This window comes from Heterocephalus glaber, unplaced genomic scaffold (genome assembly GCF_053883595.1).
Source record: "Heterocephalus glaber isolate CG9 unplaced genomic scaffold, H.glaber_assembly_v1.0 deba00001613, whole genome shotgun sequence".
Lineage (NCBI taxonomy): Eukaryota > Metazoa > Chordata > Mammalia > Rodentia > Bathyergidae > Heterocephalus > Heterocephalus glaber.
In genome coordinates, this window is record NW_028258384.1 from 34,670,333 (window position 1) to 34,697,923 (window position 27,591).

A 27,591-nucleotide genomic window follows, 5' to 3' on the forward strand; every position below is an offset into this window, starting at 1 on the left:
GTCTGTTCATTTCAGATGCCCATTTTTGAATTGGGTCTTTATATGTGGGGGTCTGACATTTTGAGTTCTTTATATATTCTAGATAGTAGACCATTATCTGAGGAACAGCTGGTAAAATTTTTTTCCCATGTTGTAGGTTGTCTCTTAGCTCTGTTGGCAATTTCTCTTGCTGTGCAGAAGCTTTGTAATAAGATGAGATCCCAGTTGTTGATTCTTTGTGCTAGTTCCCGTGCTACTGAGGTTTTGTTCATAAAGTCTTTTCCTATGCCAATGTCTTCGAGAGTTCTACCTAACTTATCTTCCAGGAAGTTTAGTGTTTCTGTCTTAATATTTAGATCTTTAATCCATTTTGATTTTATTTTAGTGCAAGGTGAAGGATATAGGTCTAGTTTTAATCTTTGGCAAGTTGAAATCCAGTTTTTCCAACACCATTTATAAAAGAGGCTATGTTTCCTCCAGTGAGGATGGTTGGCTCCTTTGTCAAAGATGAGGTGGCTTAGTATGTCTGGAGTTGTTTCTTCATCTTCTAAACTTTTCCACTGGTCCTCAGGTCTGTTTCTTTGCCAGTACCATGCTGTTTTTATCACAGTAGCTTTGTAGTATAGTTTTAAGTTGGGAATTGTGATACTCCCTGCTATGTCTCTGTTGCCTCGAATTGCTTTTGCTATTCTACTTCTCTTCTGGTTCCAAATGAACTTTTGGATTGTCTTCTCTAGTTCTGTGAAATATGCTACTGGGATTTCAATTGGGACTGCATTAAATCTGTATAGCAGTTTTGGAAGTATGACCATTTTCACTATATTGGTTCTTCCTACCCAGGAACAGGGGATATCTTTCCATTTTATTATATCCTCTTTGATCTCTTTTTCTCAGAGTGCTGTTGTTCTCAGTGTAGAGGTCTTTTGCTTCCTTCATTAGACTGATTCCTGGATATTTCATTTTTTTTGATGCTATTGTGAAAGGGATTATTTCCCTAATTTCTCGCTCAGTGTGTCTGTTATTTGTGTACAAGAAGGTTATTGATTTTTGAGTGTTGACCTTGTATCCAGCTATTTTACTGAATCTGTCAACTAAGTCTAGAAATCTTTTAACAGAGTTTGTTGGATCTTCTATGTAGAGTATATCATTAGCAAATAATGACAGTTTAACTTCTTCCTTTCCTACGTTTATTCCTTTTATTTCTTTCTCTTGTCTAATTGCTATGGCTAATATTTCCAAAACTATATTGAACAGAAGTGGTGATAGTGGACATCCTTGTCCTGTTCCTGATTTTAGTGTGAAAGTTTTCAGTTTTTGACCATTTAGTATGATGGCTGTTGTTTTTTCATAGATAGACTTAATCAAGTTGAGAGAAAGACCATCTATTCCAATTTTCTGCAGAGTTTTTATCATGAATGAGTGTTGAATTTTTTTGAATGCTTTTTCTGCATCTATTGAGATGATCATATGGTTTTTGTCTTGACTCTGTTAATATAGTGTATTACATTTATTGATTTAGGTATGTTGAACCATCCTTGCATCCCTGGGATAAATCCGACTTGGTCAGGGTGTATGATCTTAATGACCCTCTGTATTCTGTTTGCCAGTATCTTATTGAGGATTTTTGCATCTATGTTCATTAGGGAGATTGGCCTGTAGTTGTCTTTTTGGGTTGAGTCTTTCCCTGGTTTTGGAATGAAAGTAACACTTGCTTCCAGGAATGAATTTGGAAGTATTGCTTCCCTTCCAATTTCACTGAAAAGTTTAAAGAGTAGTGGTAATAGTTCTTCTCTAAATGTCTTGTAGAATTCTTCAGTGAAGCCATCAGGACCTGGGCTTTTCTTTGTTGGTAAATTTTTTATTATGTTTTCAATTTCTGATTGAAATTATTACTGATTGTAATTGGGGTGTTTAGAATTTTTATATCTTTTTCATTCAACTTTGGTAATTGATACATATCAAGCAATCTGTCCATTTCTTCTGTGTTTTCTATTTTATTAGAGCACAGGTTCTTGAAGTAGGTATTGATGATCCTCTGGATTTCTGCTGGATCTGTTGTGACTTCACCTTTTTCATTTGTAATTGCATAGATTTGAGCCTTTTCTTTCCTTTTTTTGATGATGTTGGCAAAGGGTTTATCAATTTTATTTATTGTTTCAAAAAACCAACTCTTTGATTCGTTGATTTTTTGCATCATTCTCTTAGTCTCCATTGCATTGATTTCTGCTGTAATCTTTATAATTTCCTCCCTTGTATGAGCTTTGTGTTTGCTTTGCTCTTCTTTTTCTAGGAGATTAAGATTCAGCATTAGGTTGTTTATTTGAGCTCGCTCTGTTTTCCTAGTGTGGACATTCACTGCTATGAATTTCTCCCACAGAACTGCTTTCATTGTGTCCCATAGATTCCTGTATGTTGTATTGGCATTATCATTTATTTATAAAAACTGTCTAATTTCTTCTTTAATTTCCTCTGTGACTCATTGGTTCTTCAGGAGGGTGTTATTCAATTTCCATGTGTTTGTGAAGTTCTTGCGGTTTCTGATGCTATTGATCTCCAGTTTAATTGCACTATAGTCTGACAGTATACATGGGATAACTTCAATTCCTTTGCACATGTTCTATAAGCTAGTATGTGGTCTATTTTGGAGAATGACCTGTGTGCATCCAAAAAGAATGTATATTCTGATTTCGTGGGGTGGAACACTCTGTAGATGTCTATTAAGTCCATTTGGTCAAAAGCTTGGTTCAGTTCAGTATTTCGTTGTTGATTTTTTGTCTAGATGATCTGTCTATTTGTGACAGTGGGATATTGAGGTCCCCCATTACAATTGTATTAGTGCTTATTTGGTTTTTCATATCTCTTAATATTTGTTTTGTATAGTTGGGGGCATTAGTATTTGGTGCATATATATTTATGATTGTCATCTCTTCCTCTTGGATTTTTACCTTTACAAAGTTGTAGTGACCTTCTTTGTCTCTCATAATTATTATTATTATTATTATTTTTTGGTACCAGGGATTGAACTTGGGTCCTTACCCTTGTGAAGCAGGTGGCAGAACCACTGAGCTACATCCCTGGCCCCGTCCCTCTTAATTGGTTTTGGTTTGAAATTTACTTTGTCTGCTAATAAGATAGCTAACCCTGCTTATTTCTGGGCTCCTGTTGTATGGAGAACTGCTTTCCATCATTTTACTTTTAGTCTCTAAGTTTCTTTTTGAACTAGGTGTGTTTCTTGTATACAGCATATGGTTGGATTTTGTTTCTTAATCCATTCTGCCAGTCTTTTTCTTTTGATTGGTGAAATGAGGCCATTAACATTGATTGTTAAAGAGTTGGTCCTTTCAACCTCAGGCTATTTGTGTGTGTATGTTGCTTTGGTGAGGATAGAACCTGTGGCTTTCCACATACTAGGCAAGTGGTCTACTACTTAACTACACTCTCACCCCAACTTAAGGCTAGTTTGTGAGGCCCTTATACCTCTCTCCTTTGGAGTCATTCCTTGACAAGACAGTTCTGGCTCTTCTGAGTGCTAGAGGTATTTTGGACTTAATGTTTTATTTCTGTTTGTGTTTAAAACCAATAATCTGAAAAGAGAATGACCAAATCAAATAGATTAATCATTAACAGTGGAAATTCAAACATAATTAAGGAAATGTGGAATTTTAAAAAATGCATTTTGAAGAAGGAGCATCCTGATATACTCTGTCAACTGACTGACCATCCCTGCAAGTCTAGCTGCCTTACACAACTAATATGATAAACATGAAGGTAAAGCTTTTAAAGGAGAGAAACCATATCTCTTTCATTTGCTTCAAAAGAGGCTGGCAGGACCAGTCATGGATTGGTAGTTAAGATGTCTATTTACTCCTACTTATTCACAGTTGAGAGGTTTTTCAGACTTCCAGCCTTTGTCTTTGCAAAAGCTGTCTCTTAAGAGCATCAATCACCCTGCATTTCATTTAATTATCTAAAAAGATCAAACCTTCACAAAAATCTTCTTTATACAGGTAGAAGACATTGGAATCTGCATTCTATAAACAGTCTGATACATTCAATGACAGTTTAAAAATCCCCGAGGGGTTAAGGGTATAGCTCGGGGGTAGAGCAGATGGTTAGAGTGTGCAAGTCCCAGTTCAATTCCCAACATTCTGAAAAATGGATTAATGACTGCAGCAAATGTTTACTAAGTCCAGGAATATGCATAAAACCACCATAATCATCATGAATGATAAATTCTGGTGGTAAGCAAAGTTCAGGAAACAGAAGCAATTCTACCACTTTATATCAAGTTGAAATGGCTAGACTAAGTTAGGGACTAAATCCATAGAAATGAATTTCTTCTGGTGAGGTTCTCAAATGAGATTTTTCTGCCCCACTTCATAAAGCAGTGATTCTCAGTTTTAGCTGCACGTTAGAATCATCCAGATTCTCATCTAGGAATTCCAACTTAAATGGTTGGTCATTAAACCTGGATGCTGATGTTTTTAAAATTTCCCAGGAGATTCAGATACAAGGTCAGGGTCAAAAACTGCTGCCCTAGAACACAAGGCTCTGCTCAAAATTTTCATCCATCTAAGGCATTATGGATAGTTTAAAACCATTAGAATCTTCTGAGGTTGTAAAAAAAATATAGATTTTTTGGTCCTACTCCATACTTCCAAATTATGCAGCCAATCTGGAGGGTCCTGAATTAAATCATGCATATGTTTTCAGTGGTGCAGAGCAGTGACTGTTGTCCATGGCTACTCCAATGCCTGAGTCTCATCTCCAGAGAACATAGTTTAATCGATCTGGGATGGATCCCAGGTATCTGTATTTTAAGAATAGTTCCCTGTAATTTTGTGTGCAATCAGATTTAGGAACTACTGGCTTAGAATGAGGATGGCAAAAATATAGCCAGCTTTCATGTTCACGGCAGGCATCACTAATCAATTCTGGCATTCTTTCCTGTAGTGCCCATTTGTAGCCTCATAATTCTTCTCATTATATGTTCTAGTCAGCCACTCTCATGCACAGTGTGAGTAGGCAAAAATCATTTGCTCTCTTCATTTTAGATTCTATCTGGCAGAAATCTAATGACTTCTAAGAGCCCTTTCTGGCTTTTATTTCTAGGTATACCTTAAAAGACTTAAATGTTCAGATTATTGCTTGCCAGGACATTGCTCTGAAAGCAGAAGAAGGAAGACAGAGGTGGGTGCAATAGAGAGATCCATTATCCAGCTACCTATACTATTGAGTGAAGCACTTTGAACCTCAGCTTCTGCTGCAAGTAGAAAGCCTTATGCAGAATGACTATCCATTTATATATGGTTAATGGAGATCCACTAAGACTTCCTGATGTGATCTCTGATTATCTTGCTTGTACATCCCAATCTACTTTCCATAAGCATTCTACCATTGAGGGCTGCCTTTATCACAGAACTCACATTCAGCACACTGAACCTTTTTTCTTAGGCCATGGTATACAGGACAGCACTTGAGCTTCAGAATTAAACTTGTCTCTTATTGTGCTGCTTCCTGCTTTGGAAAAGAAAGGCCAAGTGAGCCAGAAATTTCAGCAGTTTCTCCTGTAGCTGGTGATTTTTTTTTTGTTTTGGTACCAGGGATCCAACTCAGGTCCTTGCACTTGCGCAGCAGGCGGCGAAACCACTAAGCTAAATCCCCAGCCCCAGTAGCTGGTGATTAATGTGGAATGTGAAGACAGCAGAAAAAACATACTTTTTTCTTTTTAAAAGGGCCTCTTTTCCTGGGGCCTGTTGTTTCAACAAGTGCAGAATAAAGAACTGCAGAAAGACAGAGTTTTCTTTTCCCCCTGGAATTGGTAACCTGCAATAAAGCACCTTTAAAGGCAACAGGTCATAATTCTGATTAGACCTGAAGAGGTAAGTACACACTGAGCATGCCAAGGATCCAGAAGTCCACAAATGAGAAAATCTCTGTGTGAGGAAAGCAGCACTGAATAAAGGAAAGAAAATGGTCTTTGGTGGCAGAATATATTGAGTAGCTCTATCACTTAGCTGTGTGACACTGGGCAATTAACCTTTCTTACCCTCAGTTTTCTTACTTATAAACAGGGGATTGTAGTAACACCTTCTTTATATGCTAGTATAAAGGATTAAATCAAATAATGATAATGTTTACCTGGCAAACAGTAATAATGAATGATATATGGTGTTAGTATTTGAGCAGGTCACTACACTGTACTGTATTAACATTCCATTCAAAATTCATATTAGCCTTTCTTAAAGAATGATTCATGGAGAATCAACATCAGAATAATCTGAAAGAGCTTGTTAAAATGCAGATTCCTAAATGACATTCTGGATCTAAAGAATCATAATTGGATTTGGGTTCAGGGATCAGTCACTTTAGCAAATATCTAGAATGATTCTATTCCACATTTACTGATCTTTATAATAGGGCCAATTATATCTGGTTTATTTGTCTCACAAAAAGTACAATTTATTCATGTGGGGGAAATTATGTGCAAGCACTTGAGGCAAATGCCTCCGCAAATTTTTAAAAAAATTTCATGCAGAACTCGGGATCGAACCCAGGGTCTTATCACTGAGCTACATCCTCAGTCCTCTTATTTTTTGTTTTGAGGCAAAGTCTTTGTAAGTTGTCCAGGCAAGGTGATCCAGGTTCAGGGGGAACCAGAAACACAGGGAAAGTCCTCTACCTTCATTGCTTTTTGCTTTATCTACAAGTAGCATAAAATAAACAAAGGATTATTTGATTGGATTCCACAAAAATTCCATTTTTTAAACTATTATTTTTATGCTACACTATTAGTCAAGCACTGATGGTATTGCTGTAGTGAATAAGATAGACAAAGCTCCTGCCTTCCTAAACAGTAAACAATTTTAAAAAGTTGACTGTAAAGGAGTATTCATTCATTCACTGATTAATTCATTCAATAACTATTTTTTAACAAACACTGATCTTATGTCTAGAACACAACAAAAAATTGGAGTAATTACAAGTACTACAAAGAAATATACAGCACTAAGGGATTATGTGTCTAAGAGTAGATATCATCAAGAATAGCCTAATACAAGGTAACTTTTATCAAAAATGATATTTGAGTTGTGAACTGGTGAGTAAGCCAGGTGAAGAGGGTAGGGGTGGGAGTGTGTTATGGTTTAGATATAAAATAACCTGCAAAATTCTCACGTGTTTAGAGGGGGAGCTTTCTAAAGGTGATTGGATCATGAGGGTTCTAACTTCACCAGTGAATTAATCCACTGATGAGATCATAATTTGATGGCATTGTTAAGCACTAATGTAAATTAAGGAGGTGGATCCTGCTCGAAGAGAATGGGTTATGAGGGCATAACCTTGGGAGTTGTATCTTATCCCTGGTCCCTTTCTGTCTGGCAATTGCTCTCTCTGCTTCCCAACTGACATGAAGAGAACAACCCTACTCCACCAAATGCTCCTTGCCATAATGATTCTACCTCCACATGAGCCCAGAAGCAATGAAGGCAAGAGACCATGGATGAAACCTCTGAAAACTGTGAACCAAAATAACCCTTTATTCCTTTAAATTATTTTTCTCAGGCATTTGGTCACAGTGACAAAAAGATAACTAACACAGAGTGGGAGCAGATGATGAAGTTGATGAAGAATAGTTCAGGAAGATGTGTTGAAGGCCCAAAGACTGGTTAAAGAGAACATGGCACATTTGACAATGTTGCAATAGGTGCTTAAGAGAGATGGGAGGAGAATGGTACTAGATGAAAATGAAGAGATAGACTTAAAACATTCAAGCACATTTATTCACCCAATCTGGTGATGTGCTGTAAGGCCAATGACTAATCTTTGAGTGTGGATCCTCTGACTGGAATTTTGCAGGACTCTTTCTTGCATAAGTTATATCCCTAATACATCCCATTTGATTTTTAGTTTCAGTTTTATTTTTTAAAACAGAGCAGGTTTAAAGCAACTTTTTTTTAATCAAATCTTTTCAAAGTCTTGAACTTAGATTTTATGGGAAATTAGCAGAGTTCAGACCCAAGTTTCCTTTCTTACTGAAACAATAGTATTTTTTTCTACTCATATTTCGCAAATTTACACTAAATTACTTAATCATAATAGCAAGCAAAATTAGCTTGAATAGATTTGACAGCAACACGACTAATTCTTGGTAAGTTTTCAACTCAATGTGCAGGAGCAGAAGTATAAGGGTCTACAAGAAGTACCTTAGCTGCCCATGAGCTTGCAGTGTGTTTTAGCATTGGGCAGTAGATTATATAATTAGGAAGAAAAGCATCAATTTAATCCATCAAGTCAGTTAAGTGAAGGTCATTAAGTAGAACTCTTATTATATTTAAAACAGCCTATTTTAAAAAGGAGCAATCAACAAATACCAGAAGCTCAATTTCCTCTTGTAATAAATTATTTCTTGAATGTGCCCCCAAATGTGCATTGGCTAAGAATGGATAATATTTACTCAGTGCTTGCTAAGTGCCTAGAATATTACCAATAATTTTATGCCCATTATTTTATTTAATCCTCACAACATCCATATGAATATGTATTATGCCATTTTATAGATGACATAAGTAGGATGTGAGAAATTTGCCAAATGGCACATAACAGAAAAGATTTGGGCCAAGGCAGTCTAGAGCCTATACTTACTACTATTATACTATGTTGCTAACCAACAAGCAAGCAAGTTAGGAGTCAGCATGTGGTACCACATGCCAGCTGCTTCTTTACTTCCTTTCCAAAGTCCGAAAGTGGAGCATTCCAAGACAGGAAGCACAATATCTATGATAATGTCACTAGCCAAATTTTCTTGTTTCCTCATCCTCCCTGACATGGTGACTGTATACTTTTGAGCTTGCAGGATAATCAAGGGCCACAAACAGAGGCTATCTGAATTTACTGAAGTGCTTTATCAGCAGCAGTGATTTTTTTTCCAGTAGTAACTTTTTAATAACCTTTGCCCCATTCATTTTCCCTCTGGAATTAGCTGTCATTTGTGAAAGCTCAAGGGCATTCATCCTCTCTTGGTTTTACCATTATAGAAGCCACTCACTTATCTTCTGCCTCTGAAATCACTGCAAATAATCTGTCTTTCAATCTTCCATGAAAGTATGGGGAAAGAGAACGCCAGAACTTTCATCTCTTTGTTGTGGCTGAGCTACATTAGTCCTTAGAATGAGGGGATGAGGCAGAGCCCCACTAAATGGTAGAGCCAGCCAGATATAGTAAGTAGCTGCTGCAAGTTGTGCTACGGAAAAAAATATATATCAGGAAAGAAAATTGTGCCAAAGAGAGAGAGGGGCTTTCAGGGCTTCAAGTCATAGGAACTTCTGTCTAGAAGGTTACCAGGAGCCAAGCACAGTCTGTGCAGATCAGCTACAAGCCCAGAAGAGGCACATTTAAGATCAGATGGTACCTTCTTTCTACAGGATGACAGAGGCCAGATTTAGGAATGCAAATTTATTGAAAGCCAGAGGTGCAAGGTTGCCATAGAGACACACCTGGGGAGACCTCATGGTTGTGTTTCAGAGATATCAGCTCAAATCTCTTCAAGCTGGGGTTGAGTAGTTTGGGTGTAAAATTCTCCTCAGATTAGACCAGGCAGGAAGGAGCAGATTTATGATTTGAGGACCACTGAAAAACTCTATAAAGGCAGTCATGAAAGGGCTAATAAAAAACTAGTTTGGGCTTATTAACATCTAAATCAAGGTCAGAGTCAGCAATAAGCATGTCAATAGCCCAGGCATGGTGGTGCATGTCTGTAATCCCAGTACTTGGGAGGTTGAGGCAGGATTGCTTTGAGTTCAAGGCCACCCTGAACTATATATAGCTAGATCCTGTCTCAACAACAACAAAAACCAAAAACCAAAAAAATGCCAACAGATATCTGGTGATTTAATACTTCTGCTCTTCAAAGGACTATGGCATGTCATCTATGAAATTATTCTGGTTCAAATATCATGTGATGATTGTATTTTGCTTTTACAATTCATTTTTATTAAAAACAAAGAGATTGGTATGTTTCTTTCAGGGAGAGGAAAATTTGTATATTTTGAGGGGGGAAGGATTTTACCCATTCCTCACTCCAAAATGATCCAAATGGAATAGTAAGTAGTGATGACTGTGAAGGAGGCTAATAGGCCAAATCCCAGGGACATAGAAAAGAAAGATAAAAAGACCATGCCACAAGGAATCATCCTTAAAGAGAAAAGAGTCATGGACCTTTACCTAGCTCATAAGGCGTATGTTATGGAATCTTGGAATTCAGTGTAGCAAAAAGTAGAGAGGATTAGAAATAGAGTTGAGTTTGCATTCCAGCATGGGCCAAATTTTCTGTGTCACTCTGGGCAAATCATTTCATCTGAGTTATCATAATTCTCTGTTTACCTGTGGTAGATTACACTTTGACCCCCATTCACTTTCCTCTTGGATATCCATGCCATTTGATTATTTTTTTTTCATAAAAGAGGTGGAATACATTTCCCACTCACTGACTCTGGATTCTACCATGAAACTTGCTTTGGTAAATAGAATAATATAGAAGTCAACAATGAGCCAGCTATAAGCCTAAGTTTTAAGAGGAATTCTATGTTTCTGCTTGTTCTTGCATCTTAGCCACAAAAAGAACATGCTTAGGCTAGTTCGCTGGTCCTAGAGAGAAGATGAGCACCATGGAAAGCAGTTACTTCCAGCCTAGATCAAGTAATCCCTAGCTTATTAGAGTCATGACAGCCCAGATTAGACTGGTCAGTGCTCAGTAAACCTGCAGACTACTGGGAAATAGTGAATTTTTTTTAAGCCAGTGAGTTTTGGGGTGTTTTATAATAACAATGACAAGTGACATACTAATATATAGAGGTGGTATGAACTTCACATGTGGTAATATGAAATTTTCTGAGGTTTATACAAAAAATTATACCAATGAATGTTGTAAGAGTGACTAAGTAACTTGAAGTCCTGGAATGCCAAGGTAAAGTTGAATTTGGTCATTTTCTGTTCCCATAGGTTTTACTTAAAAGGGTTTCCTTTGTCACAAGAAAACTAGGAGAGCTGAGTCTCAAGGTCCTACCCCAGTGACCTTATCCTGAAACTATGGTTGCCCATAGGTGTCTGTTCAGGTATCTGAGGAAGGAAAACAACCCCCAGAGCAAAAGGAGACAGAAAAAGAATGGCTTAATGAAGAGACTTTCAGATACCTTCACACAGCAGAAGAATGGCAAAAGCTTTCATTCTGTTTATTCACATACTTGTTTTGTTTATTAAATCAGCCATAAAATTTATCAGTGTTAGTAGTCTTGTGGGCTGTGGCTGGCAAGCCCAATGGGCAATAATTCGGCAGCTTTCTATTCCAAGCAACTGTCTCAGAGAGTTTCAAAAGCTAAACACAGGAAAACCACACTAGCCACAGGTCTCATTCACCAATAAACCTTTGATGGAAAGCAGGATCTCACACAGCTGTTTTTGGTACAAAACTTTCCCAAGAGAAGGGGACAGTTGTACTTAATCCCATTTGGCTGACTAAAGATGCCCCTATCCTGTACAATTTATTTCAGAGTTTGGGTCAGGCCAGTATTTCTACCAATAAAGTAAATATCAGAATGGATATTTAGAACACCTTGGCAAGACAAGTATAAGCAAGTATAAGAGAACAGGCAGGAATATTTTGAGAAATAATATTAACAGAACACGGTAGAATAGAGAGTAAATTATTTATACTCTTAAGAATTTGGGGCAGACTTGGACATTTAAGGGAAGGAAGAGCAGCCATCTGCTGTTCCAGCTACAAGTGACCAGCTTACATGTCACATGCCAAGGCTTGAACCACAGCCAAAACTATGAATCATAACCAGATATAGCCCCAGAAAGTTTCTCCTTGGGGATCTATAAAGGGAAAAATATCATGAGCTTTCTTTATTGGTGCCTGAGATTGCTACTTTGCGCTTCATGCAAGAGACCAAAGGGAGTTCTCTCTTTTACAGAGAATGAGAAACAATAAAACTACTTTGAACAATTTCATTTCCACCATGTTTCCAATGTAAAATCCATCTCTTATCCACTCACCCTAGGCAAAGGAGAGCCTACAGTGGATGTATCCCCTGTAATGTCCAGATGCCTTCAAGTACACCAAAGAGCACCTGAAATTTAATTAACCACTTTCCTCTTCTAATCACAGAGCCCAAATAGATCTCTTAACACCAAATTTTTTATTATTAGTCTACCAAGGCCAAAGCTTGCAACTCTTTACATCCTTAACTCATATATCTAGTAAGATTTTCCCTTCCCTTTTTAAAAAGTACATCAATTTTAAACAGCTTTTTAAGGATACATGGTATGATCAAAACATATGGTGAATGTTTAAATTAAAAGTTTCATTACAGTAAAAGATACATTGCTATTAATCCTCTTAAAATACCCCCTTGCTTCAAACACATTTATTCCAACGTTCTTGTCATTTTTAAGCAGTTCTGGAAGTCCTCTTTCATGAGTATTATTATGAAATGTCATAAAAAATATGATGAGTGTTGCAGCCAGGTGCTGTTAAATGAAAAGTAGGCTTGTGAAAACATTGTGGTATGTCCTTATCCATCTTATTCACTAGATATGGCATTGTGTGACTTCTGACTCTTCCCTAAAATGAAAATGACCATGAAATGTAAATTTTTTAAATCAATCCAAGACATAGAGGCAGCCACCACAGCAAAACAAAGATACTCACAAAAGAGGACTTCCAGAATTGCTTTAAAGTGGCAAGAATAATAAGATGTGTATTTGAATCAAGGGGGAGTATTTTTAGGGGGATTAATGGCAATGTGTCTTTTACTGAAATTTAAAAAATATATAAATATTCACCATATATTTTGACCACACCTGACATAATTCATGTATCACACAACTTACCCATTTTAAGGTATACAATCCAGTGACTTTTAGTTTGTTCACAGAGTTGTGTGACCATCATGACAATTTTAGCACATTTTCATCACATAAGAAGAAACTTCATGACTATTAGTAGTCATTTCTCATTTCTCTCTCTTCCCCTTGCCTCCTCTCCTCAATACCCTCCATCCTTAAACAATCACTGATCCACCTTATATCTGTATATATTTGTCCTGCTCCTTTCCCCTTCCATTACTCTGCTTTAGGCTAGGCTCTTTTCCCTCAAGCTTTGCTTATTGTAATAGCACATACACTTCCTGACCTCTCAGTTTTCTCTAACTTTCTTTATGTTACATTCAAGTCATCTTCCTCAGGCCATATTTTGAAAAGTCAGTTCATTCCCCATCTTTGCAAGGAATGAGAATGAATCTTAATTTTCTGTGGCACCAAAGCTTCTGTGTGACAGCCCTATTACCCTAGCTTCACTCATTGTGTCAACCAACTTCAGGCTAGTACCTAGAATACTGACTCTCACCTTTGGGACTTTACTCAAACCATTTCCTTTGCTTAGAGTACTCCTTGAGACCTCTCAATACTCCTACCTTCTATGTATGCATAGCCAGCTTCAATGTACCCATGAAAATTTTCCTAATAGCACTAAATAGATAAGTGGAAACCTAATTAAGATTAAACCAAATAACAAAAAGAGAAACATAAAGAGGAAGATTCCCAGTCTTCTTACTGTTGGGTTATTGGTGACTCCTTTAGCTATGCTTTTTTGTCTATATCTCCTTTTCTTTCAATTCAGGATAGTACCCACTACCTCTATCTGCCAGTGATTCTCAATGTTGACTGTACTTGAGATTTACCCAGCAAGATTTAAAATATTGAATACCGAGATCATATCAGAGATCAGCTAAATACAAATCTCTACGAGTGGTGAGTTCTAGATATCAGTAGTTTAAAAAATTGTTCTAAATGATTGAAAGGCTGAGAATCAATGATCCAGATTATTACTGTACTCTCCTGCCATGTTTTCTCCACTTCTTGCTCCTCATTTTTCTCAAATTTTACTGCTGTTTCAATATTCAGCTCCATGTAATTCATTCTTTTATTCAAAAAATTTTGATGTTATGGAGCTATATTAGCAGTATTAAATGGATGAACAGTTTAGAAAATAATATAGTACATTTAAATATAATTTTTACATGTGTTCTAGTTTCCAACTGCTGCCTGACATTTTTTCACAAATGTAGTCACTTGAACTTTGTAGCTTTAAACAACACAAATTTATGAAGTTACAGTTTCCATGAGCCAAGAGTCTGAGCATGTTTTAGTTGGGCCCTTTGCTTAGGGACTATCAGTCTTTTAAAATGTAGGCACTATTATTAATTAGGTGTGCTAAGGCCAACAAATCAAGAGGAGACTACCATGAAAATACCATTTGTTGCTCACAGCTCCCAAGAGGAGGGGGCTTACTACACTACATAGGACCACATGAAGGAAAATCAGGGTCAATGAGGAGGCAAGAGTGGGAGGACAGCACGAGCATGACTCTTTCCATGGCTTCCACAAAGAAAGCAAGTCAAGGCAGGATAAACAGGCCTTTATTTGGCTAGTCTGAATAATTTTAGTGGGCACTGGAGAATAAGGACTATCTCCAGGTTTCTGGTACTTGGTCTTAGGATGATTTGGGCAGTGGAATATTGTTTCCTGGCATCTATGAACCAGCAGAGAAGGTGGTTCAGAGTATGGGCTCTGAATTAGTTGGTTTGCATATGCCCCTGGACACCCTATTTGCTATCTCAAAGATTTGGCTAGCCCTGGGGAACCTCCCTCCCCAATCATGGGATGCCACTGATGTCCAAGAATCAAAAATGCAGAAAATACAGTGGTATCTCGGTTCCTGAAGGCTTTTGTTTGCAAACAATTTGGTTTGCAAACAGAAGTGTTTGGCAAGATTTTGTTTTTGTTTGCAAACTCTCTATAGAGCCACAAATACAACCAAGGCCATCTTTCCTACACAAACTCAAATATGGCTCTTTTCCAAAATCGTAGAACAAATTAAGTTCGTGAACTAAGGTACCACTGTAATAAAATATACTTCATTTACTTACCTGGCTGAAATCACATTATCAGCTAAGGCTGTGACTCAAGTTCATTAATGTTGGTAAAATCCAAGGTCTTGTGATTTTAGGACTAAAATCTCTATTTTCTTTTTTTTCTGGTACCGGGGATTGAACTCAGGACCTTGCACTTTTGAGGTAGGCGCAGTGCCACTGAGCTAAATCCCCGGCCCAAAGTCCCTATTTTCTTGCTGGCTGCCTGCTGAGAGTTGGTTTCAGGTCCTAGCCACATGGCCCTCTCAAAACATGAAGATTTTTCTTCATTGCCGGATAAAAATTCTTGCATAATATAACATAATCATGAAAGTGGCTTTCTCAGCACCTTTCCATGTAACATAAATTAATCAAGGGAGCAATATCCCATCATATTCACAGATCCTATTCACACTCAAGGTAAGGGGATTATACAGCAAATATAGGCAGGGGGTGTGAATCTTAGAATTCTGCCTCCAACAATATGAAATTATTTATATGATTCTATGCTCATGGGGGAAAAGTGTGATTAAGTATATATATTAAGATACACTAATTATCTCTGTTAAAGGAAGATCAACTGGTACTCTTTTTAAAGGTTACATCAATTTTTATTCTATAAAGTACATGCATGTCTTGGGAGGAAAGGAAAGAAAGAAGAAAGGAAGGAAGGAGGGAGGGAGAGAGGAAGGAAGGGGAAAGAATGAAGGATCTTGAGTATTTATTGAATTAAATATATGTTCCTCTTGTCAAAAAAAGTTCTCCATCACATAATCCCAACTATGTTTAAGGACTCATCTACAGCCCACTTAAAACAATCCTGCATTCAAGCCAAACTAAGCACTTTGGCCCACATTTCCCCCATGCTTTTCTACCTGTATGCACACTTACATTAATCTACTGCTTCTGCCAAAATCCTGTCCATCTCTCAAATACCATTGCAGTCTCCTCTGTGAAGTCATTCCTGATTCCACCAACCATAAGGTATTTCTTCCTCTTGCTTCTGAAACTCTTGAGCAACACACCATAGGAGTTAAGGTCCCAAACTCTAGGGTCATATTGTTTAGGTTCTACTTCTTTATATTTTAATTTAATTTTATTAGTATATGTTTGCAATTCGTTCAGTTTACAATCATCTTTGGGAGTGGTCACATGTACATATTACAGCTTGTTTTTTGTAATTCCCATTCCTCCTCCCTTCTTTTACACACTTGTTGATATTATTTGTCTTAGTTCATGTTGTGGCATATAATATTTACATTGGTTGGAATTATTAGGATTCAGAACCGAGGTGAGGAGGAGGGGAAGGGGAAATGAGAGAAATAAAGATGTGCCATGGACAGGTTCTACTTCTGACTTTTGCCACATTTTAGCTGAATAATCTGGGAGTAAATTGTTTAACCTTTAATAAGTCAGGACAACTGTTCAAAGGAGATACAGTAATTCACAGAAGAGGTGTATAATCCATAATCCAAGAGGAGCTAGAAGAGGAGGAATATTGTAATTAAAATTTCTAAGACAGAAACCTGAAGGAAACCACATGTGCCTTCAGGGGGAAATCAGTTGTTTGAGGCTGAGATTTGGGAAATCAATTATTTAGAGGTATAAATGGGTGGAGCTTTGAAGTTCAAGCCCATAAGGTAACCTTTGCCTTGGGAAATTCCCCAGACAAATTTACAGACACAGAACAGGAAGAAAATGCTTCATGAAAGCAGTCAGTGCCATCATTGATACCTCCCAGGCCATTTCTCCCAAACAGAATTCGTCCTGTTTAGGTCTCTTTGTAGCAATACATGAATATGCAAATTCTGAGTGAAGACGTTTCATTTATGAAATTGAATCTATCCCCAAAATACTAGCACTTATTACAATTTTCTCCTCCATATATGCCAGTCAAACTATGAAAGGAAAAGCAAAGAATAGTGTTTTCTACTTTTTCTTTTGGTACCAGGGATCAAACTCGGGTCCTTGCGCTTGCACAGCAGGCGGTGAAACCACTGAGCTAAATCCCCGGCCCAGTATTTTCTAGATTTGTTCTTAAAAGGAATGTAATGCACCTTCCTCTGTTTAGCACTATGTTCTGGCACTGAGGAGTTCAAAAGGATTACCAAATCCTTCTAGGTTCCCTGGGAAGTTAAAAGTTTCCTGAGCCCATAAACTGACATATGAAATTGGCATTCACCTGGTAAATCAAGTCAACTCATCCTTGGCCTATATTTTGGTTCACACACCCTAATTTTGTTTGCATATAGAACAATTGGGATCCATATTCCTGAAAGATATCAAGTGAATGTTTGTCCTTTTCTTAAGATCAACATCCTCCTTGGGCCAGAGGGCAACCCTGTAAAGTTTTTAGAGAGAAATGAATCTCAAAGAATATTATTCTCTATTTGGTACCTAAAGCTGATCTGATATCCTTGATTGCAGGAAACAGTAGGACAGTGTTTTATGGCTTGAGCACTCAAGAAAGACTTTAAAATCTGCCATGACAATGACATACAAAATGACAAGGGTGTATCAGACATAGGCTTCAAGAGAAAAGAAGGCTTTGGAGGAAGGTAGAGCCTCTTCAATAGACATTGTTTGGGGAGGAACATTGTTAGGTACTAATTTGCTGTTTGAAATAAACGTTCTGGTATAGAGGACAGTATCTGAAGAAGGGCCCCACTTGAGAAATGTAAACAAAATGAAGAAGCTCCAAGTTCAGAGGCAGAACAATTGTAACAGACTCAATAAGTTTAGTGTAATCTTTATTGATTTCCCAATATTACTCTATTGTCCTGCCTGACTGATAGGAGACTGACTTCTCTTGTGCTTTAGGTTTAATCCACAGCAAAGACAGACACAAAGACTTAAAGCTGAATTGTCTTTTTGTATATCATTGAGGCTTTTTTCTTTAAAACTATAAAATACCATTCCACACTCCTAGGGCAGAGAAGGTGAGCCAATCCCAACACCCGGGAAGAGGCTCCCCCGCCGCCATTCCATGCTCCTAGGGCAGAGAAGGTGAGCCAATTCCAGCACCTCAGAAGAGCCTCCCCCACCGCCATTCCATACTCCTAGGGCAGAGAAGGTGAGCCATGCAGGCCTCAGAAGCACACCCCCCCGTGGAAATGAGAAGACATGTAAACAAGCCTCAAAAACAGACTTCCAGATCACCTACAGCAACCTCAAAGGGAAACGCTATGGAACAATCTGAGACTAAACCACCTGGACTCCCTAAACTGGCAACAAAAGAGGATCTGGAAAAAATGAAATCAGAAATAATTTCTCAGATAACAGTAAAGATTGTGCCCATAGTGCAAGACATGATTAATAAATCTAGAGAGGACACAGATACAAAAATAGAGGAGCTGAGGAACATGATGGAATCCCAACAGAGGAAACAAATGGAATCCATAAAACAGATGCAAACAGATTTCCAGGAGATTAAAAACTCCATCGAAAGTATGTGCAGCAGAATGAACCAATGTGAGGACAGAATTTCAGATACAGAAGATAAGATGGCAATTAGTGACCAGGAAAAGAAAAATTTCTTTAAAATTGTAAGGGACCATGAGAAATCAATCCAGCAGCTGCTAGATGGTGTGAAGAAGAATAACATAAGACTGACTGGAGTCAATGAAGAAACAGGAGAGAGTGCAGATGACATAAAAAGGCTGTTCACAGAAGTGATGGCAGAAAACTTCCCAAGGATGGGAAAAGAACTTGATATACAGATAAGTGAGGCATATAGGACTCCAGCTAGCCTTGATCAAAAATACTCTACACATAGGCATATAATAATTAGGATTCCAGAAACCCAACAGAAGAACAAAGTTCTACAAGCAGTGAGAGAAAAGAAGCAAATCACATACAAAGGAAAGCCCATCAGAATCACAGCAGACTTCTCAACACAAACCATCAAGGCAAGAAGAGCTTGGAGTGACGTATGTCAAGCCCTCAAAGAAAACAGCCTCCAACCCAGATTGATATACCCTGAAAAACTATCTTTCAAAATTGATGGAGAAATAAGATACTTTCATAATAAAGAGCACCTCAGGAACTTCATGAATACCAAACCACCACTCCAAAAAATTTTATACAGTATCCTAGGAACACACAATAAGGATCACAACCCCAGGAAGCCCAGCAGAATGAATCCACTGGGCGTGACAAATTAAACCCAAAGGGGGAAAATCCAACAAAAAGAAAAAGTCATGACAAGGCTTTTAAAACTTTTAACTTCATCTCCCTAATGAGTGTATAATTCAATCTTGTTATTGTTCATGATTAGTATTTTTCATCCCTATAATAAAACCACTTTCTACATGCTGCCAGATCTGACTTCTAAGAGTTTGTTTTGTTAAACAAATTTCTATGTTCATAATTTTTTCTTCTATTATCTTTATCCAGTTTTAGGATTAGCAAAATATTGAGTTCCTAAAACGAGGGGAGAAGTTTTCCTTTTTTTTTTCTGCTTTAAATGTTTGATATAATTTATCAGTTAAAATGTATAAGAGCATGTTGTTGTCATATAGGTAGGTTTTCAAGCTAGGAATATACTTTTTTTAATAGGTGCTATTCAAAATTTATATTTCCTCCAGAGTTAGTTTCATTAATTTGTCTTCCACCATACTTCTTAGAAGTTGTCAAATTTATTTCAGAACAGATTTTTGAAATATGCTTTCTATATCCTTTTAAATTCTGTAAAATCTGTGGTAATGTCTCCTAGATCTTGATATTGTAATTTTAAAAATGTATAATTGATATTGTGTAATAGGATGCAAAGGTCTAAAGGAGCAGGGGAAGTGGGAGGGGTAGGGAAAGGAAAGAAGGGAAAAGAAAAAATACGAGAAAAGGAAAAACATGGAAACAAAATCTTTGCAAATAGGGAAGGATGGAGCGTGTGAAAGGAGGGCAGGGGAAGGTGAAAAAAATAAGAACCAAGATACTTATGTAATGGTACAAGATCCCAATGATGTATGTAAATGTATTTTATACCTAAAATGTACCAATAAACTTAATGGTGGAAAAGCGTACAATTGATAATGTGAAATAGGAAGAAAAGGTCTAAAGGAGTAGGGGAAGTGGGAGGGGTAGGGGAAAAGAAAGAAGGGAAAAGAAAAAATATGAGAAAAGGAAAAACATGAAGACAAAGTTTTTGTAAATAGGGAAGGGTGGAGGGGGTGAAGGGAGGGCAGGGGGATGGGGAAAAAATAAGAACCGGGATACATCATGTAAAGGTACAAGATCCCAATGATGAATGTAACTGTATTGTATACCTAAAATGTACCAATAAACTTAAGCGGAAAAAAATAAAACTACAAAATATCTTTGTAATTTACTTCCCTTGTGGAAAATCACTATTTGGATCCAGATGCTTCACAAATGTGGAGCAAACTAGCTCAAAGAATGTTATGTTTCTCAAATCAATAAAAAAGAGGTGTCAGAAAGACAAGTGCTCACCTAGGAAGTTTTTTCAATTTGCAGTACCAATAGTAATTGACAGTGCAAGCTTTTAACTCAGTCTCTTGATAGTCATGTTCAAAGACTTATTACTTAAAATAAATTGAACCAAGTTCTAGTTTTCAGAGTTCAACAGCATAAAGCTTCAAAATATGCTTCCATGTCTAACAAAGGTTTAATTTTCACCTTCACTTGGAAAGCAACTTAACCTCTTAATATCAATTTTCTCATTGTTGAAATACCCATCTAATCCCATGAGTTATTTTCCCTATAAATCAACTCTCTACCCAACCTTTAATTTTACTCCACATCAAAGTCTTACTGAAAGCAAAATTGTACTGACAAACAGCATTTTTAAGTCAAACATCATCTGCTCTTTCCCAAGTATTCTAGGATTGTATATTCTGGGTCCACTAGGTTCCCAATGGAAGAACAGATCAGATAGTGCATAGCGGTCAATGAATGTATTTTTTGGGTCTATTCCACCAAGGCCTCTGTGGATAGATTCACAGCAGGAAAACTCAGGGGGAAAGAATCTTTCCATGACTCACAATCTTTTGTCCAAATCAGCATTAGAAGTTCCATCGCAACCTTTTCTGTCAAAGCATTTCTCTACATTGTTAGTTTCCTATTCTAAACCTCTATGAGTGTTATATTGCAAAATTCACTCTAAATTGGTATAAAAAATGATAGGGTGATGCTAATCATAGAGAAGCAACGTGATTACAGAAGAATGGAGCTTTTATGGGAGGAAAGTGGAAATATCACACTGTAATGTCTGAAGAGAAGGTTGTTAAAGCAATCAAAGCCATTAGCAACTAGAGAGCACCCAGGCCTCACTTTCTGCAGATTTTCTGGTCTGAGTTCCTCAAGACAGCACATAAAGCTAGTGCAAAATGCTCTAAAGCAGTGAGGGTGAATCTTTTAGAGCTTTAAGTGATAATAAAAAGCCCGCTGTGGCATATGTGCCATTGGTTTACCACCACTGCTCTATAGGAACACTCAGTGATCCAGCCATAACACTTGGCTCCTTAAAAGAACTGCCATTTTTTCAGCAATACTTTCTTGCCTGGCAAAAGCAGATCAACCACATGTCCACCTACCATCCCTTGAAAAGAATGGCATCTACTTTGGTATGATGAGACCAATAATACTCCTTTACTGAAAGGTTGTTAAGAGTGACCAATGAGCTTAAAACATAATACTACAGCAATGCAAGCATATCAATGTTTGTAGCAGCACAATTGATAATAGATAAATCCTAGAAGCTGTTTGTATACCCATCAATAGATGACTGGTATCTACACATAGTGGAGTACTGCTCAGCTATAAAGAAGGACAAATTTAAAACATTTGTAGAAAAATGGATGCATCTGGAAAATATAATGTTGAGTGAAATAAACCAAACACATAAGCTTAAATACCATATGGTATCTTTCATTTCACTAAGGCAAGGTACAACCAAAGAAAATAATAAAGGTTGGGTACAAGGAGATAAGGAGATGGATCTCTGGGAAATGGGACAGGGTCCAAGAGATCAAGGATGAGGGGTGAAGGGAAGGGGAAAGGGAAATAAACAGAATAAAAATATGCAAGATACAATATATAATATACATAAATATATAATAGAATAAAAATGTACAAGAACCTAATAACCTCAATAAATATAAGCATTATATGCCATAAACATGATCTAAGATTAATAACATCAATAAGAATAAAAATGGGAAAGGGGAATTAAGTGAGGAGAAGAGGAGGAGGGAGAGAAAGGGATTTAAAATAAGAAACAAGTTGTATTATGTACATGTACTCACTCCGCATGATGATTATAAAATGCATGTGCTGCAAACATGTATTAATAAAAATAAATTTTAAAATCCAATTTTACTGAAAAATAAAAATTAAAAAATAGGCACCAATGAATTGAACAAATTGTAACGACAAGATGATTTGAGATTTAGAAACAGTTATAGGGTCAACCAAAAGAAAGTCTAGATAAGAGTTACATGGTCTATAAACAAGGTTGTGTCGATTGTATGCCAAATATTTCTCCATGAGGAAGAGGGCAATGGGTTTACGAAGCAAGCAATATGAATGTCCCTATGAAAGTTAGTTTCAGATGCAAGTATTAGTTATTTTACTAGAAAGAACAAAAGAAAGAACAAAAGAAAGCCACTTCAGAATTAAGGTATAAACATATTGAGTGACCCTGGTGTCTTGACCATGATAAACATAGTTATAAGTCAAACAAAATGTTAAGCTCCACCTCTAGCTTGGCATCGCTGAGCTGGGAAATGGAACTACTCTGGCAGATTGTTTGAGATAAGCTCAGTAAGTATATGGAGGTGTGGGGCTGGAATTTAAACAACCCCAAACTAAATTAGTCAGGTCTTTAATTTTTGGATTAAATACACTAAGGGGAAGTCTCATTCAGGTTATTTTTAAGCCAGGAGTCATAATGTTATTCAAACTGAGATCAAAACCTCTTTTGATCTATAAGACTCTAAATTTGAGAAGTGATGGCTAGTTGTCTTCCTATTTCCATTCTCCCATTCTTCACTAAGTGATGGAACTGATAGCTAGACACAGTAGCCATATGGAATAAAGACTTTAATTCTTGATTTTTCAGATTAGTGTGACCTTGAGTCTAAGTTCTGGTCCATGTGATGTAAACAAAAATTAATGTTGTGAGATTACTAATTGTCTTTAAGTAGAGAGGCATGGTCCATTTCCCTAGCTTCACATTCTGCTGTTAGAATACAAATGGTGACTCAAGTTAGAGCAGTCATTTTGGGCCCAAATTGGAAATCATGAATGGTGGAGCAACACGATAGAAAGAGCCTGGGTCCCTGTTGCTTATGGAGTTGCCATTTAAACCCTTAACTACATACATGGACATGTGCATCATCTCAACACTGAAATTTTCATCTCTGCAAGATCTATTTGGGTCTTTGTATTATCTTTCATATCTTTACTTAACATGCTAAACCTTTCCTCTAGGTGCTTGAACATATGGAAAACAATTATAATAACTGTTCAGAAGTCTGCTAATTCTACCATCTGTCTTATTCCTGGTTAAGTTTTGATTAATTAGCTTATTCTAATTAGTGGTCAGTATTTTTCCTACTTCTCATTTTCTTCTGTTCTGTTGTCAATTTTAAGAAACCAAGTTTAATTTATAAAGTAATAGCTAAGTTTACTTTATAGAGTAATAGGCAACCATCTCACAAACCGAGGAATCATGACAAACTCAATGAGATCTCTGGCATCCACATGACATAATAACTTATTTTTTCTTGGTAAATGGTTCCTCACTTTGACTGATCAGATTTGCAGCAGTTGCAGCTCTGCTTTTTTCCAGATTAGATGTTGTTCCAAATCCAAAATATGTTTCATTTTTCTTTCCACTGATGATTCTGTCTAAATCACTCAAAGCACTAGATGAAACAAATACTTTCACCTACAAATCAAATTTGGATCAAAGTCCTAGTCACTGTTTGTAAAAGGGACATGAAGGCATTTAGGGTGTTTGGGCCAGGTGGGTTTTACTTGATCCAGTTGGTCTAAGCAGCAAAATATTACATTTTTCAAGTTTCATGTCATCATGGGAAGAATCTAGTACTTTACCTCCTCATTTTTCCTGAGGTATTTGTTGATTTACCTGTTGCTGCATTGATGCTCCTAAAGCATTCTTATGTGAGCTAATTTCAGTAATCTGAAGCAATTTTGTAAATTGTATTCTCGCTCCTTTCTGACTCTAGGGGTTAATGATGTCTGCTTCTGAAACCCCTTTGCCTCAGATTAGCTGAGATAGTATTATAACCATTATACATGGCAACTGAAAGCACTTTCTTAGCAAAGGACTGGGCAACAGTGTAATGTCAAGGTAATTATAAATCTTCTTTGGGAGATTGAGTAGTTTCTGTTGGAATGCCAATTTTATAGCTTCTGCTTCTGATTTGGATCCTTTATGCTTTCCCTTGAATCAGCTTCAAATAGCACAACAAAAATAGTGATTGGATTTTTCACACCTGATAAAAAAGGGTCAATGACAGAGGTCTCTATATGTGTGCACAAGTTGCAACATTTAGGATGGCACAGCTGGATTCCATCTTTCCAAGCATTCTCAAAGCCTGACTTCTTACTGTTTCTCTCACTTCCTGATTTCTTTTCTTTTCTTTTGTTTTCAGTAGTGCAGACTGAACCTAGGGCTTTCATACTGAGGTACAGCCCTGCCCCCTTTTAAAAAATTGGTTATCTAGGTTAATGGGTTTCATTTCATTTTGAGACATGTTTTGCTAAATTGCCCAGGTTGGGCTTGAACTTGCTATCCTACTGCCTCCTCCTTGCAGACTGCTGGGATTACAAATTACTTATTTCAATCTCCAGAGCCATCTTAATTTGTCCCATCTCTTGAGGTAAATTATGCTGTTTTCTGAAAAGAGTCTAAGAGTGGCTCTGTGCAGAATCAGTTTCAAAGGTCCCAAGCTTTCCTAAAATTGCTATACGAATGTGACCACAAGAAATATCTCTGTTCTAGGAGGGGAGCAAGGTGGTGATGGATGAGGCAGCAGCCACACTTTCAAAACTTGTTGACCTCTCGGTCTCAGTGGTAGCCCAAATCCTGCTTGCCTGGTACAGACTTGGTTCTGAACTCTCATGCTGGCCCTAGGCCCAGCATAGCATCAGACAGCCAAGCTTTGGTACTCTTAGTGTCCCACTGCCCTCTACACATTAGAGTAGACACCTATACCTTCCCCTACCCCTGGTCTACAAGGTCCTGGAGCATGTACCTTCCTACATCCTAGGCCCAGGAAGGGAGCTTGAGCACCTGCTGTGTGGACATGTGTAAGACAGCAACATGAGTTGAGGGAAGGGGTCACTACTTGGATGCCAATCTTTCTGCTTCTTTTGAATACTTGATACTTTTCAATTGGATGCCAGATGTCAATTTCATTTTATTGGTTGTTGGATAGTTCCTATTTCTATAAATGTTCTTGAACTTTGTTCTGGGATACAGTTTAATTTCTTGGAAATGGATTCCTTCAAATTTTTTCAAACTTGATTGGACGGGTCTCGTGCAGCCTTGAATCTAGAGATAATTTGGCACCACTACTTTTGAATAGTCTTATCTGATGCTCTGTGAATTAGACTTTCCACTGTGGCTGGTGGGTCAGTCATTATACCCAGCCCTATGTGATCTCTGAGGATTGTTTGTTCTACTCTTTTTGGGTGGTTCTATCCTTGCCTAGGTTAGTTCCTTTACACAAATGCAGTCATAAGCACCTCAACCAAAGATTCAGGGGACAGCTTTCTATAGATCTCTAGAACTCTCTCCTCTAGTACTTTGTCCTGAAAATTCTAGCTGCCTTGGTCTTCCTGGACTCAACACCATCTCCTCATCCACTGGGTTCTGTTTCTGTTCATTATTCTCATACCTACTGCCTGGAAACTTTCTCCAGGCAGTAAACTAGAGGAAATAATAGGGCTTATTTTGTTTTCTGTCTCTCAGAGATCAGCATTTCTTTGTTGCCTGGTTCCAATATTTTAACACCTTTGTTTGCATTTTGTCTGTGTTTGCCCTTGGTTCAGACAGGAGTATAAATCCAGCCCACATTACTCCATCTTGCCCAGAATTAGGAACTTTCACACCAGATAGAGATAGATGACTATAAGGTTTAACCCACTATTATTTTGAATTTTCTGTCATTTGTAGCCAAGTCTAATCCTAACAAGTACAAGGCTGATCCCTAATTTAGAACAGCTTTTAGTTTTAATATAAAGAAGCTAACATTTTGAAATAACCAGAGACTTGAAAAGTACCTGATTAAGGTCAAATACTTGTATAAAAATTGAAAACTCTGTCATTTTCCATGAGAAGCACAGTGCTTAAGCAGCCAAATCAATTCCAGCTGGTACCATTTGACAAACTAAAGTATATTTTCTCCTAGTGCGATTAATTTCTCATTCACAATGATAGTAATTTTGTCTTGATAGAAACTATTCAGCAAACATTTTATGAGTATCAACTGTAGCCTAGGCACTAGGATATGTCCTAGGGATGCATGGACTGGGGTATAATCAATCAGCAGTTCACAATTCTGATAAGGAAAGTCTCATATAGATAAGGTCCTTTGCCATGTGAATAGCTCATGAATTTGGCTGAAAGGCTTAGTGGTAGCTTATGTTTTAAAATAAATCTCTTCTAGTTTTTTCTTCTAATTAGTGAAAATGCCTTTCCAACCCATGGTTCTTCAGCGAACTGAGTAATTTATGCTTTCAACATAAAGAAGCTTCTTCTGGAATGAGATAGTCACACAAATTCAAAGCTTTACTGGTATCATTGCAATTGAGAAATATGTTGGATGCCACCTTAACCAAATGACTAAGTTTAACACTGTCAGTAATGGGGAAATTACATCATATTCCACCTGACACAGGACAGTGAGAAGTAAATAAAAAATTTAATCTCAATGTGTTTATGGGAAAAAAAATCAGACAAATCCAACTGAGAGATATCTGTAAAAATACTGGCCTTGACTCTTCAAAAATGTCAATATCAAGCAACACGTGGTGGTGTGCACCTGTAATCCCAGTACTCTGAGAGGCTGAGGCAGGGAGATTTCAAGTTCAAGCTCAGCATGAGCAACATAGCAAGACCCTGTCTCAAAATAAAAGAGAAAATAACTAACTAAATAAATGGGCCTGGGGATGTAGCTCAGTGTAAAGGCCTTGGGTTCAATGCCCAGTACCGGGAGAAAAGTCACACACATGAAAAAAAGTCAGGGGTTTGGGAACTCTTCTAGATTTGAGGAGATCAAAGAGACTGAAATACAATGCATAATCTCTGGATTTTTCATTTTTTTTGTATTAAATTCTTTTATTGGTACATTGTAGGTATACAACACAATTACATTTCTCATTGGGAATTGTACCTTTATATAATGCATCTTGGTTCTTATTTTTTCCCCATTCCTAGCCCTCCTTTCACCCCCTCCACCCTTCCCAATTTACAAAGACATTATTTACATTTTTTTCATTTCTCAGAATTTTTTCCTTTCCCTTCTTTCCTTTCCCCTGTGCCTCCAACTACCCCTACCCCTTTGGACCTTTCATTCCTATTTTACATTATCAATTATTCATTCTAATAATCGGTACATTTTAGGTATACAATATAATGACATTCATCATTGGA

The 27,591-nt window shown here is 37.3% G+C and overlaps 1 protein-coding gene and 1 pseudogene across 4 annotated transcripts in view; both read right to left on the minus strand.

Moving 5' to 3' along the window:
- The window catches only part of Col4a6 (collagen type IV alpha 6 chain), a 416,524-nt gene that overhangs the window by 165,727 nt on the left and 223,206 nt on the right, over positions 1-27,591 (minus strand). The window lies entirely within an intron of this gene.
- On the minus strand, positions 20,291-26,816 carry LOC147822551 (ATP-dependent clpX-like chaperone, mitochondrial pseudogene; annotated as a pseudogene).